Source organism: Agelaius tricolor, unplaced genomic scaffold, assembly GCF_023055355.1.
Source record: "Agelaius tricolor isolate 1412-34295 unplaced genomic scaffold, bAgeTri1.0.p SCAF_20, whole genome shotgun sequence".
Classification (NCBI taxonomy): domain Eukaryota; kingdom Metazoa; phylum Chordata; class Aves; order Passeriformes; family Icteridae; genus Agelaius; species Agelaius tricolor.
Genome location: NW_027269280.1, coordinates 2,447,168 through 2,461,958, shown reverse-complemented (window position 1 = coordinate 2,461,958; position 14,791 = coordinate 2,447,168). Strand labels below are relative to the sequence as shown.

Below are 14,791 nucleotides of genomic sequence, written 5' to 3'. Positions count from 1 at the left end.
TTCCACAGGGGGACAAGACAGCACTGGAGCAGCCTACCCAGCCTGGCACTGGGCTCTGCTAATCCCAAAGAGAGGCTTCAGGAAGGAAATCAGCCTGGAGAATGGCAATGAATTCACTGGGAGCCAATTTCCTGACAGGAGACAATTAAGGTATTCAAATCACCCCTCGTTTGCCACAATTTCTGATAAAGATATTGCATGTTCATACAGGGCTGGTGTCACTGCAATCTCAGTGTAACTGCTGTGACCCTGAGATATGAACCCAGAGAGACTGAAAACGTATTTCAGTCTGGTAAGTGAACAGTCTCAGATCCAAACTCATTTATTCCTTCTCTTCTTCTCAGCAATTCATTGCTCTTGAAGCAAAACCTGACTATTGTTAAGTTTTACTATCACCCCAAAGAAACATTTGGTGGAGTCAAAGAGACCATTTTTGACAAAGGAAAAAAACCACTTAAGTGCTGAGCAATGTACTGAGGAAAATAAGATGATGCAGAACTGTGCAGTCAGGCTAAAGGCTGACACCCTGTCTACCAAAAAACTCCAGCCACTAATTTTGTAGCGAGAGCTCACACTGTGAGATACGTTTCTAGAATTCACACAAGAGGTTTGGATGGAGCTGGACACACACAGTGAACCCCCGAGCAACACTGCAAAGGTGACAGCATAAGGGAGTAGCAGGTACACACATTCATAAAAAACAAACAATCTCTTCACTTTGCCTTGTTAAAAGCCACCACAGGTAACTGCTTCCCCTTCCACACTGTTTATTAGGAAGTTCTGCACCTCGATCCTATTGGCAATGCAAAACAAATTCAAAGTTCAGAGGACAAAGAAAGGTAGAAACTACAATTTGATGGCAGTAAATGAGGCTGTACTATTTTTTATTTCAATACAAATAAAAACAACAAGGTTAAGATTTTTTTTTTTTCTTTGAGGAAAAAAACACACCTAAGATTTAAATTAAAAATTATATTAATTGCACATCCTGTGCAGCCATTTTCCCTTTTAATTTATTTATCAGAAATATTCTAAGCAGGAAAGGATGCTGACTAAACAGAAAAAGGCAAGGAGTGTGAGCTTTCTTTCAAAAGAAGTTTATTACCAATGCACACATCTATGCAATTTAAGCCAACCATGTCCTGTGACTGCCAAACCCTTCTCAAAGAGCTCCTGAAGCCATTCTCCAGCCTCCATTTCAGCACGTTTTCCCCAAGCATTTATTAAAGTGGAACCCAAGCTAAGGTTAATCTCCTCTCACCAACAGCAAGTTAGTATCCCTCAGATAAATCACCATTCTCCCCAGTAACATCTAAATGGTTTTTTCTAACCCAGAAGAAAAAGAACAGCTATCCAGCTGAAATGTCAGAACCTACCTTCTGCAAAAAATCTTTCTAGATGCTTCTGAGTGCAGGAGGGAGCAAAAACAGCATTGCTGAAAAAGGATGTCACTGTTGGTCCACATGTGTCAACATCCTAGAAAAAGACAGAACACAGTTGCTGAACTGCCATGCCCATGGGAAATCAAGAGCAAGAATAAAGCTGCATTATTTTTCCAGTTACACCATGCTAATGGCTCCTATGCAAACAACATAAAGCTACAACATTTTATAATTGCACATCAGAGTTTCTCTGCAGACATCCCTCCGGTATGTCAGAAATTCAATACGTGATAGTAGGCGGCAATGAGCACCTCAGGGATTTCAAGTGTGTTCCAAACCATGAGTCATCGTCATCTCTAACTCATGGAAATTAAGAAGGATAAAAAAGAGAGATGAAAAAACACACAGGTTGCACTGACCACTCTCACGTGCTCCCTCTGCACAACACTTCTCCTCAAAGCTTCTCCCTTCTGAGCTTGGAGCTCTTCCATGGAGGAGACACCACAGACAAAGCCAGCACATCACAGATCCTTCAGGGAGCCCCCAGAGTCTGGGCAGGATCCCATGTTCGAGGGTGGAAGCAGAGCTGGAGCTGCCCCTGTAATCCCACAAATCCTTCCACCACTGGAGGAGCAAGGAGCCAGCAGCTCCCACAGGGAACAAAGGCAGGGCTGGGGAACCAGCAGCACCCAGGAGGGCAAACCCAGGTGAGGAAAGCCCAGGCACCCCATTTTCACTCATTTTACCCCATTTTCACTCCTATTGCAGCCACCTCTCCCCCCCAAGGCTGATTTTTGTCAGGAGGGCTGAGGGCAGAAGGAGCCTGTAACGCTGCCTGCAGAGCAAGTGACTGCTTTGCTCGACATTCCAAGCAGCCCCTGTGCCTCTCCAAGAGATTCCTTTGGGCAGTTTCATCTTTACCTCCAACCACTGCAAACTGGTTTTAAAGCTGGGTTTTTTTAAAATATGGTTTTAATGCTGCTTTTAAAGCAGCTGGGTTGCACCTTAAGGCACACACATGTGCTCTTCACTCTCCTCTCTACTGATGATCTCCCCGGGTACATCCAGGTTCCTTTAGGTCTTCTTTAATGTTTTGTTTCTCTGTCCTCCAAGCAGCAGCCAGAGCAGAGCCAGGGCTCTCCCAGCACTGGTCTAACAGGGGGATGGAGCAGGGAATGTTGTTGTTCCCACATGCTTCCATTAAAACTGCCTCCATCTCACTGAACTCCCATTTTCCCTTTCCCCTTCAGGTCACAAAGGGCACAGTTGTCCTTCCCCATTCTCTCTCCCAGCAGCAGGGGCTGTGTTTTGCACCAGAACATGCAAATCTGAGTCCACAACCACACAAATAAAAGCACATCTCCTTGGCTGGGACTCGGATCCAAGCCTCAACACCAGCACCTGCTACCAAAGTGTTACACAAAAAATAAATAAAACATCAATACACTCTGTTTCCTTCCCTACAGGAACTGAAATGTTTGGAAAAAACATCAATACCTTTAGCTGCAAGCACTGCTTCAGTTAACATAAAATTATGTCTTGCCAACAGCTTAAAAAAAAAAACAGGAACTGATCTTCACTCTTGTAACTTCTTGCACAGCAATTTAAAAAATATAATAGTGCTTGCACAGGTCAGATTCATCCTGGAGGAAGAGCAAATGTGAGTAACATTTCAGACCATTAATCTCAGAAATCTCACCAGGAGCAAGCAGCCAGACAGCTTAAAAATATATTTAGTCCACAAATGCTTATTAACGTCATTTGCTGATTCACAGCTGAGGCACAGAGAGCCCAAATGGCACTTCTGCTTTCCCAGGCTGAGTGGCAATATTATTATTATTATTACTATTATTATTATTAATAATAATAATAGTGTTGGATACCAAGTTGCTTCACCTATCTCAAAACCATGAAGCATCTTTTAGATTGGATCTGTCAGAACTGGGAACCACAGGTCCAGTCTGTGGCCCTGTGGTTTAGGATCTGATCAGAATTTATCTGAAACTGAATCTTAAGTTTTCTTTTCTTTCGTTGACCATTGATCTTGCTGCCAACATTAATACAGTCAAGATCAGAAGATAAATAAAATTAATTCTTCAGGCTTACAACAAAATAAACACTGAAAATCACCACTACTTTTAAAATTACATCTTCTTTATAACTGAAGAAAAAATATTAGATTATTTGATACCTGTGCCAGTATTTTGTGTGTGCACTTTGGGACAGAATTAACCCACTAAATTCTTACTGATTGTTTTAAGTAAAAATTCTTTTCACAAAAGGAAATGTAAAGTGTTTCTTCCCCTACTGTTACATACAATATGATGATGCAAAGCTCAAAGGACTTTCTCTCTAAAGCAACTATTCAAATCTCTGTGATGGAAATATATTTAAATACAACATTTTAATCTTGCTTTGCCTTTGAATTTTAAATACCTTTTTATGAAAGCAAGTATTTCATTAGTCCTTTTAGCCATTCTACCATTCTGATTTGCAAGTAAACAAGAATCCTCACACCACTTTATCTTTTAAAAGGATTCATTAGAGCTGTGTGTTTTTTAACTCAATACACATCCAGTCTGATTAAGCCTCACCAATTTTTACAGGTTACACAATCATTCATTCCTCAAGCACATTGGGATTTGTCCATATCCATTCTTTCCCCATTTCCCACAAGCAAGACAAGTCTCTCTAGGTGCTGGATGCACCAGGCACCATCCTCCCTAAAGAACCATCCACTACAACCCACTCTTGGGTAAATAAATTGTACAAAATTGAGTCAGAGCAGGGCCCTGCTCTCTCTGTCTGCCTTTGCTGAGCAGGGAACACTTCTCAGAATTAGCAGGGCCTGGACACAGGACTTCAAAGGGTTTCAGAGTTTGGGTGAGGCCAAACTCAAAGCCCCCCCAAAACCTCAAACCTGCAAACCTGGAAGGGCAGCCACAAAGCCTCCTCCAGGTAAGAAAAATCAATCTTCCTACCTCCATTATTCTTATTTCTTCTGGGGTTGGGGTTTTTTCCCTGTATTGTACATTAGGGAAGGATGACAAAAGTTCTTCTTTTCAGTGACAGCAAATCTGTACCAAACAGAAAAATTGATTTCTCTGCACCCTTGTTAATGGTACTGCAATCAAAAGTGATTAAAAGCAAAAACATTTCTGTACAAGAGAAACTGAAAGTATTGCCTATGGGAAAACAGAAACACTGGCATTTTCTCTGCAGCAAACACTAAAAGTAATAGATAATTAATGTAGCCTAGGACATTATGACATCTATGAAACTTGTTTTCTGGAATAATCATAAACAATTCACCTTGACTGGATTCCCAAGTCATCACTTTTTAAAGTCACTGCAGTTTGCAGAGGCCTCACTGATGCTATTCTTAATTTACTTATTTTTAGGTGTGAGAACAGATTACCAAGGCAAAATTTAAACTTAAAAATTGTCAGGTTTTCGTCCTCTTCTATAATCATTAACCCTGTCTGCATTTCAGAAACATGCTGTGCTAAATGGAAATCAATTACACAGTTAAAACTGCTTCTGCTTTAAAATTAAACTTCTGAAGTGTGGGAGGATTCAGCATTGTTAAACAAGGGGCACATTTGTCCAAACCACCAGGAAAAAGCAATGCAACAAAAGCACAGAAATGTGAGTTAATGCAAGAGCTCCCAAAAGGCTGCAACAACATTTTTATTATGGGTGATTTGCAAAAAGGAACATTAGAAACTCCTTCCCTTCCTCAAAAGGCTTTCAGGGAAGCATCTGGGCACTGGAGCAGCCCAGAACTGAATCAAAGACCACCTCTGGCTCTGGAGCAGCACAACAGGCACAGGAAAGCAGACTACAGCTATTAATAGACAGATTCACAAGGAAATATCCCTTGCAAAGAGGCAGGGGTGCCACAGGCTCGTTTTTAACACCAATGTTGAAAACACCACATTGCACTAACAGAACTGGCATTTACCTTCCCATGGAGGATGATTAATTAATTCTAAGATGCTTTCTGCTGGCTCCTGAAGGCTTCTCTGCTGAACTGATGTGCTGCACTTCACTTTCCAGCCCTTCCAGGAGGCACCATCGCTGCCACCACTAAATCCCTTCATACTGGGGGGACAGTCACCATTACCTGGACAAACACACCTGGTGACAAACCCCAGACCACAACTCCCCTGCCTCGAGGAGCAGAGCCCTGCCAAGCACAGGCACTAAAAAAGCTTCTGCAAAGTCAGAGGCACTGAGAGCGCCGTCTATGCAGGGAGAAATGAACCAGCACAACCGCTCCTCATGATCACCACAGCTGGTCTAGCTCAGCCTCCTCTCCTGCCCAATCTGCATCAATAAATTCTAAACCCTACCAAGTGTCAGCTGTGGTCAAACACCACATGCCCATGGATTGGGAGCATCAGTTTCAGACCACAGAGGGTCTCCAGAGCCCTTTATCCTCAGAAAAGGTGGTTTCTGTTCTCCTACCAGCCACCCTAAAGCACTAAAAGGATACAAGTGAGCAACTAAAAATCAACAAACCACAGGGAAATAAATTCAAAATCCTAAGAACTCTGATCGGAGGAACAGGCTCCAGGACTGTGCCAGGAAATTAATCAACATGCAAGAGAAATGCAGCAGTTAACTGGAAAATACAAGCAGCTTGGAAAGGCACTGAGACCATTTTTCCCTCTCTGATGTTTGTAGCATCTGGACCCTCCAAGTGCCCCGGGGTTACATTCCCAAAGGAGCACAAGGTCCTGGCTGCACTGTGAGCAGCCAGACCCAAGGGAAAGGGAGGGAAAACAAACAGCAAAAAGCTTCCAGAAGCTGCCTGGGCTCTGGACCCTGCTGGAGCTATAATGAGCTTTTCATCTGCCAAGAGCCCTCTCCCTCCTTCCTTAGGAGTCATCAAGCCTTTCCTAAAAGTCTTTATTCCCTTATATGAAATGGGAAATGTTACAACCCATTGCTCTGATCAACTGCAAGGAAAAAATCTTTCAAAAAACTCAAACCCTACATTGTATACACACCCTTATAAGATTTTCAGGAACCTCACAGCAGTCTATGTAAAACAGGAGGAGTCACATTTAATTTAATATCACACAAAAGTAGTGGCAACCTGCTCCCCACACACATCACCCTCCCAAACCTCCCTCCTGCCTCCAGGCTGGGATTGCTTTGGGGTGGGCAGATCTCAAACAGCAGCTTTCAAAAGAGTCCATTTAGTGTCAAGCTTCAGACTCCCCTCTGAGAGCAGTAAAACCGATGGGATTTTTTTTTTTTTTAAGGAGAAGGAAGGAAAAAAAAAAAAGAAAAAGCCTCTGGGTGGGTTCAGCACCTGTGTATGCCAAAGGCACCTCATGTTTTATTCATGAGAATGCTGTCACCCCGTGAAGGTTTCTTAGTGACTCAGCCAGACAGGGTCTCTACAACCAGCTTTCAGGAGAATCTATTTAAAAAAAAAAATTACTTTAATTCAGCTGTTTGATTAATATTATTTTCCAGTCATTTCTAGCCAGGTATATTTCAAACACAGAGCTCTATGTCAGCTTCCACCTTGCCCCTTCCCATATAACTGTAGCAATTAGCACAGAAAAATTAGTCAATTATGCAGTATTTCACCTTAAATAAAGCAGCTCAAGAAATAAAACACCGTTTAATTGGTAGCTGACAGCCAGAAAAGAACACAGTGGCTCAGCAACGTGCTTAAAGTGTGTCTGAAATCCATTCCTAGCCCTTGATGGAAGCCTGTCCCTGTCAATGAAATCCACAATCCATAATAATGCTCAGTATTGTGCTTTCATCCTCTGTTTTATCAGAGCTCATCTGCTGATCAATGAGGAGTCCCACAGAATAACACTCTGAATTTCAATGTCAACACAGCAGTACTGTGGTAATGATCGAAAATATTTACATATTGCCTCATTGATCGTGGGGTGTTCTCTTCCAACCATCTGGCTACTGGGCATTCATCTTTTTTATTATTTTATTTTATTTTTAGGCCTTTACAACTATTTCAAGCAGGTTATCTTGACAGTTAACTTCCAGCATTCCACCTGAATCAGGTTTTCCTGTTATTTTTAACCCAGAACATCAGCAACACCATTAATCAATTTCATCCCATCTCAGAGAACACAAAAATAATTTTCTGAACAAGGACAAACCCCCAAAAACCCCAGCAAACACCTGCTCCACGATGTGCCAATTCAGCTACAAGGTCTCGTTTTTAATGTGACTCAAGGGTGTCACCATCTCAACAACAGATGAGTCAAATGGAAATCTGTCCCTGACGCTGCTCCCCTGCCAGCCTCCAGCAAAGAAAGGCTGCCAGGGTTGTTTTTCCCACCTCCAGATGGAATTTCCCTTGATCCCTGCAGTGCAGAGCCCTGGGCACAGCAGCACAGGCCTGGGGTGATGCTCCCTCAGGAGCTGCTCAGGTTTTCTGAGCCTGGTGGTTCAGAGCAGGGGCTGCAGGGATAGAAACCAGCACCAGCCAATCTCCCTTCCCCTCTCCCACCTGAGCCATGAGTGCACCCCAAGAGCCCCCAGCCCTTCCCAGTGTCTGCCCTGGTGATGGATTTGCTGCACCCTCCACCCCCCTGCAGGTCCAGAGCCCCACCTGGAGTCAGAAACTGCAGGGAGAAATTGGGATTTAGCCTCAAGAAAACCAAAGAAAAGCAAAAAAGCATCTCCCTGCTAAGTGCTCTGAGCACCAAGGTGCTGCATACCCAGCACAGCACAACCAGTTTCCTCTCAGCTCTCATCTTGCTGAGCCCAGGTTTCCATGTAAAAATGAATTTTTAAAAAGCTTGGAAAAGCTTATCCATGTGCATTCTCCTAGGCAGCTTATGAGCAAGTTAAAATAAAATATGCAGGGAAGACTAACATCTACAAGATCTACAAGGCTGCTGCAAGAGACCTCAGCAGGGAACTTGCTGAGAATATTAAAAAGGAGGTTCTCAAACAGTTGTCAAACTGATTTCAAGGAGGTTTTTAGTGGCTCCAAATCTGTTTATAATCAGAAGCTGACACTCATGGCTGCTGCTACCATAAACTTCATTTAGGACAAATGGGAGGTCTGAAAGCCAAAAGTATACTCAGCCTTTAAACCAGGAATTAAAATCCTCACTCTACCTGGTTTAGCTGATGATTTTGGTAACAACGTTTAAGACAAAGCATCACCTCTTTTTTTTTTCTTTTCTTTCTCCAGTTCTAGTTTGATAACAAGGAATACAACACAAGTTCTATCAGCAAAATGACATTCAGACAACAAAAGACAGAGCAGGGAGGGGGAAAGTGCTCCGACATATCTGCCTTTGATAATACAGATGCTCCATTAGACAGTGAAATAAATCTCCCCTTTATGTCAAACTCCTTTTGCTGCTGGGGCACCTGTACAAAGGAACAGGCAGGAGCACAGAAAGGTCTTTCCTCTCCATCCTCTCTGCCCAGGTGTTTGGCAGACATGAGGCAGAAGATCTGACCTAAAGGTACCCAAGGCACGTGAAACCATCTCTCCCTGCTCTAAACAAAAGCATAAATGAAAACCGGGAAGCCAGGGCAACACACAGAAGCTGAACAAAAAAGTTTAATCCTTCAAGTAGGCTTGTCCAAATATGCTCTTTTTTTCCTCACAGTGACAGTGTGCTAGATGAAGGTGCCCTTCTGAAAAACTTATTTATAGGTATTAAATATAAGCAAAAGAGAGCATTGAAATTGTTCTAGTCTCAACAGAAACAGTTGTGCCCAGGCTAAACACATTTTTGAGGATATCTGATGGAAGATGTTTACTGTTTGTTGGAGTTAACACAAGGAACAATGTTTTACAAGCCAGAGACAGGTTAGACAAACAAAGAGTCCCGTGAGTCTGGATAAATGATCCTTAAAAACAAGAGAGGGAGAACAAAACAGGGTATGTGATCTCCATCAGTTCACTTTGGTGGATCAAAGCCTAAAAACCCCATGTCAAGCCTGCTCAAGAAATTAACAGGGAAACAAGGAAAGCAAAACAAAACCAGAGACAGAAATCTCAGGAATTTTAGTGTCTCTTCTGCTGAAATGTGCCTGCAGCATTTCCTATGTCTGCTCCTGGTTTACCCTTCTTCAAGACAGAAGTGATCCTCCACCTTTGCTTGTGAAGAGCACAGAGGATGTTACTGAGGGGATGGGATGGCAGAGAAGAATCAGGCAAGAGGCCTTCCTCCCCCTCCTGCTCTTTTCCACCAAATATCTCCAGTTATTTACATCCTCCTGGCCCAGACTCCCCCTCCAGTTTCACAGCTTGCAGTTTACTCTGCATTCTGGTGGAGACAACACATGCCTAGCTTGTTCAGGCTGGAACACCCTCTGAACGTGAGGCCAGGCCACAGAGCCCACAGAGGGAAGGATTTCCAGATGCAGAGACAGGACAGAAAATCAGAGCCAGAAACACGAGGCTCCATCTCTCCACCACCCTGGAGAAATCAACCTGCTCTGTGGAGGAGACAACTTAAACAGCTTGGCAACGCCTACAGCTGGTGCTCAACCCCAGATCCAGTGAAAAGATGTAAATATTTAGATTTCAATTTCATCTCATATGATAAATATAAAATCTCTATTTCCTTCTTTAAAAAAAAAAAAAAGGCAACATTAAAATAGGTAAGCCACCCACATAGAGAAAGTGATTCTACCATGTTTGTACCTTTAGAAGGTTATTTAAGTTATGGTATTGATCTTGAAACAAATTACAAGGGAAATTATTCCCAGTGAATTGTCCTCTGATGTATGCAAAACATAATTACACCATGTTTATATACAAATGCATATGTGAAATTGTTTTTCTGTTCCTTCCAAACAGGTAGTAACTGATGGCAGCCCATTATTTTTTGTACCTCTCCAGAAATGCCCACAGCCCTCCAGGTTTTGCTATGGATAACTCTGACTCCAACCCAAATCATCTGAAAAGAGACATTAAATGATCCAAACCCAACTCCTTATGAATACCTGTTCAAAACACAGCTGAAGCTAAACTCCTGTACCAGAAAAACCTGAAATCCTCCCATAACCTTCTAAAGCACATAATGGAATTAAGGCCCCTCTACACATCCAGAGTTAAGTCATGCAAATACCAAACTTCTTTAGAGGCAGAGATAAGGAGGCCTCGCCCTGCAGTGCCCAGATACCTCAGTGCTGATGTGATTACACACTCCCACCCTCCAAATTGGCTATCATGCCATTAAAATGCCTTCCCAGGTCACTGCTCTGAGGGTTAAGCCTGAATTAGTATCCTGAAGCTCCCTGATCGTTATGTAAGTGCCAGCAATCCGAACAAATCAGAGTTGGCTTCCCTGTCCAACACTACAGGAATCCCCGTCCAACGGTGAATTACAAATCTTTCAGGAGTGCATTCACTATTTTCCTCCCCAAGTCCTCACCAGCTGTGCCTTCCCAGCTCACAGCAAACCACCTCTGTGCCACTACTGGATTTTCTGGATCTCAGTTTCTTCCCCCCAACCACGATGAGATCACAGAAACGGCTGGAAAATCCCTGAGTAGAAATCCCAGTATCTGGTCTCCAACTGGAGACTGAACTGTTTAAAGAAAGCCATGAGTGGCAAATCACTTTTCCTCATCACATCAAGGGACACCCCCCAATTCACCTGATCCCACCTGTTTTCTTGCCAAGGAGAGTTTTAAGGTTTGTGCCCACACCCAGCACTCACCAAGCTCAGCTGTCCAAACACAAAGCCAGGACTGTAAAAGCTGTGCAGAGTCCTCGCTATCCAAAGTACTCACTACTCGGGCTTGGGTTATTTTTGCTGGAAAACAACTTGAGGTCCACAGGGGTGCAAACTTCTGGATGTTGTAGGTCTTCAAATCTGTCTGAGGAAGATTTTCTGGAGGCTGTTTAAAGCCAGAAAAAAAAAATCTAATTTGGAGTTCTCAGCCACTACCTGGGTCAGGAGAAGCCAAAATCAGTCTGTGCTGCTGCTGGGAGACTGAGAGTGCTGTGGGTGCCCCTGCTCCTACCAGCACTCCTTCCTCAGCCAGGTGTGTGTTTGTCCCTGCCCTTGGTGGCACCCTGGGCACACTCAGGGCGCTGGCATTTGTGTCCCTGCCCGGTGCCAGATCCGAGGCTGCCGGGACAATGACCTTGGCACAAGGACAAGGGCCCCTGGGACAATGGCCCCGGGACTGCCAGGCCCCCACCCTGCACTGACCCAGCCACCACAGCCCAGGTCCTGCTCATCCTCCTCAGCACCGCTGGCACAGCAAGCCCAGGGGCAGGAAAGTGCTGCTCTCCCTCCCCTTTCCCTCCGGGATGGCCTCTCCCTGCAAAGCCAGCACCTCCTCAGGTGTGCCCAAGCTCCCCAGGGTAGGTTTTAGCCCTGTGCCAACTAGATTTCTTCCCTGCACCCAGATTTGCCCAAAAACTCCACTTGCCTGAGCAACCTCTTATTTCTTCTCCCCTCTGAAGCCCGGCCCTGTGTCACACGCTCAGGAAGAGCTGCAGGAAGGGGAAGCAGCTCTGGCTCCAGATCCTGCCATCCCTCAGGAGGTCCCTGCACCTCCCCTCCCTCCCTCCTTCAAAATGAAAGATCCCTTTTTCCAACTGCTTTCTAACTTCTCCAGTGGGATTTACTGAAGCATTTGGCTGGGAGCATCTAAGAAATATTAGTTCAATTAAAAGGAAAAATTGAAACCACCATCCAGTCACAGCAGCAAACCCTCCTTCCTATGGAAAATGCACAAGCCTGACTTTGGGAGCTCTGTCTATTGCCTTGGCATGGTGCTGATTAGGACTCCCTGTAGTGACAGGATCTGGGCCAGCCCCAGGCTAGATTGTTTTCTTCTTACATTAAGAACATCCAAATATCATCCATTACTTTGTCCATTTAAATTTTCCTAGGACTCTTGGCATGGACACCACAATTAGAGAAGCCACATTCCCTTTCAGTTCGTGGGTGAGCTGACTCTGCCCCAGTACAATCTTGTGGCACTTGGATTTCCTCCAACACCCAGGAAATAAAGTTATAAATAAAAAGTGTTTTATTTATTCTCTCCTCCCTCCCCCATTAATTATTCCATCTCCTTTCACACTGAAAAACTACAGAACATTTTTGTTTATAAGATGCTTTTGGGCTCAAAATTAAATTTAGGCATATTTTACCAATTTGGAGAGATAAACAGAAATATTAATTGCATCACACCCTACGTCAGCCAGTTTTAAAATTAAATGAGAAGGCATCTTTACCATTTAGAGAAATTGGCTGTTAAGAAAACCATGGGTTGCTTTTTCCTTCTAAGAAAATAAAAATAAAGCAAAGCAACACATCGATGCCTTTTTCTAGCCCCTGCTCCTATTTGAGCCTCTAATAAGAGGAAGCCTAAAAGAAAAACACCTTAAAAGAAGAAATGTTTCTCAAGGGATCCTGCTTGTCCTGGAACAGGACATTATGGTGAATATGCATGAAAGGCATGAGTCAAACTGTACTCAGGAGCGAGCATCAGCTTTCACTTGCCATTTTCCAAAGCCTTCCACTCAGGCTGCCAAGACAGCAACTGAATGACAAGAGTTTTATTTGAATGCAGAGGGGAGATAAATGCTCCTTAGGACTAATTGGAAGAACCTTCTTTAAATTAGCTCACTTGAAGGATGTGCTGCTTCTCTCTTTGGCCATCTCACAGAAGCAGTAACAATTTGTGAATAGAAAGAGAGTAATTTTTTAAATTCAAAACCTTTTAGCCCCATTGTCAGTTTTAAGTTTTGAGAATTTCTATTAGGGGATAAAAAAAAATCAGGACAAGGTCTTTCCAAACTGGTTGCTGTCAAGTAAAATGAGAAGTTAGATAAAACTCCCACGTGCCAGATGGTAAATCACAATAAATGCTCGGGCTGTTAGATGCACAACAAGCGACAAAGCATTGACACACACCATCAGCAGCAAACCCAAAATAGAAAAGATATTTTAATAAGAAGTTGTCATTTGGGGAAAAGATCCTCGTGAAGCTCATCAGAATCAAAAGTCATACACTGAGGGCTTCTTATTTTCTTCATCAGCTCACATAAGCCTGAAAACAGCCAACAATTTCAGGTGACTTACACTTGGCTCAGGGCTATAGTCAGCAAGAACCTTGGAGCTCACGATTTAGGCACCACTTCTGACCCTTTCTGCCAAGTTCTTAAAAAAATATTGTTAAAGGATACCAGGGAATTGTTTACTCAAACCATTATTGTTTCCTGAACACAGATGCAAGAAAAAGTTTTATTAAGAAGATAAACAGCTGCTACTGTACACGGTTTAGATGGCAGCAAAAGCATCTAAGGGCCATAAAGGGAATAGTAAGGGAATTAAAAAGCATTTTTATGCATGAAGATGGCTAACATCTGTACGTTCATTAAAGTGGTATCAACTATGCTTTTAATTAAAAGTTAGTGACAGAAACTTAAATATGATTAATGAAGCCCAGCAGCCTAGCAGGAGTCTGCTCCATCAAAAGCAGCACAAGCTGCGTTCCCAGCCCCGGCTGCTCCTTTCTTCCCCTCTCAGGGATTCTGCCACAACCAGAACACACTGCAAGGACCACGAAGCAGAAATCCTGAGACAAACAACAAGCCAGGACAAGTCTGCAACAGCACTTTCATGCCTGGCCGTCCTTTACGCTGCGTATCCCGAGGAGCCGTTCCAATTACCGAGCAGCACAAGGAGCTGGTTACCTGTCACAATAACCGCGCACTCAGAGATCCAGCGGAGGCACCAGGTCTGCCACAGGAAAAGAGAGAAAAAGGGCTGCCCTACAAACAGCAGCCTCCTGTTCAACAGTGGGTGGGGGGAAAACCCCTCGCCCAGAAGCCAGGGCTGAACTCTGAAAGGCAGGCAGTCGGCTTGTGTTACCCGGAGCACAACGCAGCCACGACCAAAATAAACCAGGCGATAAAAATACAGCACGAGCAAAAAGATGTGGGCACGGAACAGGAATCGGTGCCATCGGGGGATAAGGAGTCCCACAGCCACTGATATTCTCACATGCACTCAAACATCCGCCTATTCAAGTCCCGATGTCCACAAAGACTGATCTATTGTCACTTTCCTGCTCAGAGCTGAGCACTCACAGATTATGTCTTCAAAGACTGAAGACGCTTCCTGACATCAAATTTCCACTTAGTAGCTTCCAGACGCACAGAGCACAGAGAAGATGGAAGCTCTCACTTCAGAGTAGGTACCAACACATAAAGAAACTTTTTTTTTTCTTTTTGTTAAAATAAACTTCACCTCAGTCGTGGCATTTAAAAGTGAAATGTGACAGGACTGACTTGTGTAGCTGACTGAGCAGGGCGCTCCTCTGAGGGGCTCCCTGAATGATGCCCTCAGCTCCAGGCTGAGCACCTCGGTGCACTCTGGGCTTCTGCTCCTTCAGCAGAGCAGGAGAGGCTGGGGAGGACG

General features: G+C 43.8%; 1 protein-coding gene across 4 annotated transcripts in view; it reads right to left on the bottom strand.

The window, feature by feature from the left end:
* Window positions 1–14,791, bottom strand: part of PITPNM2 (phosphatidylinositol transfer protein membrane associated 2) — a 126,272-nt gene that overhangs the window by 109,911 nt on the left and 1,570 nt on the right. For all 4 annotated transcript variants that reach the window (XM_071445019.1, XM_071445018.1, XM_071445020.1 and 1 more), the window contains exon 2: window positions 1,377–1,476. The gene's annotated coding sequence lies outside the window, so the exon portion shown is untranslated. The remainder of the gene's footprint in view (window positions 1–1,376; window positions 1,477–14,791) is intronic.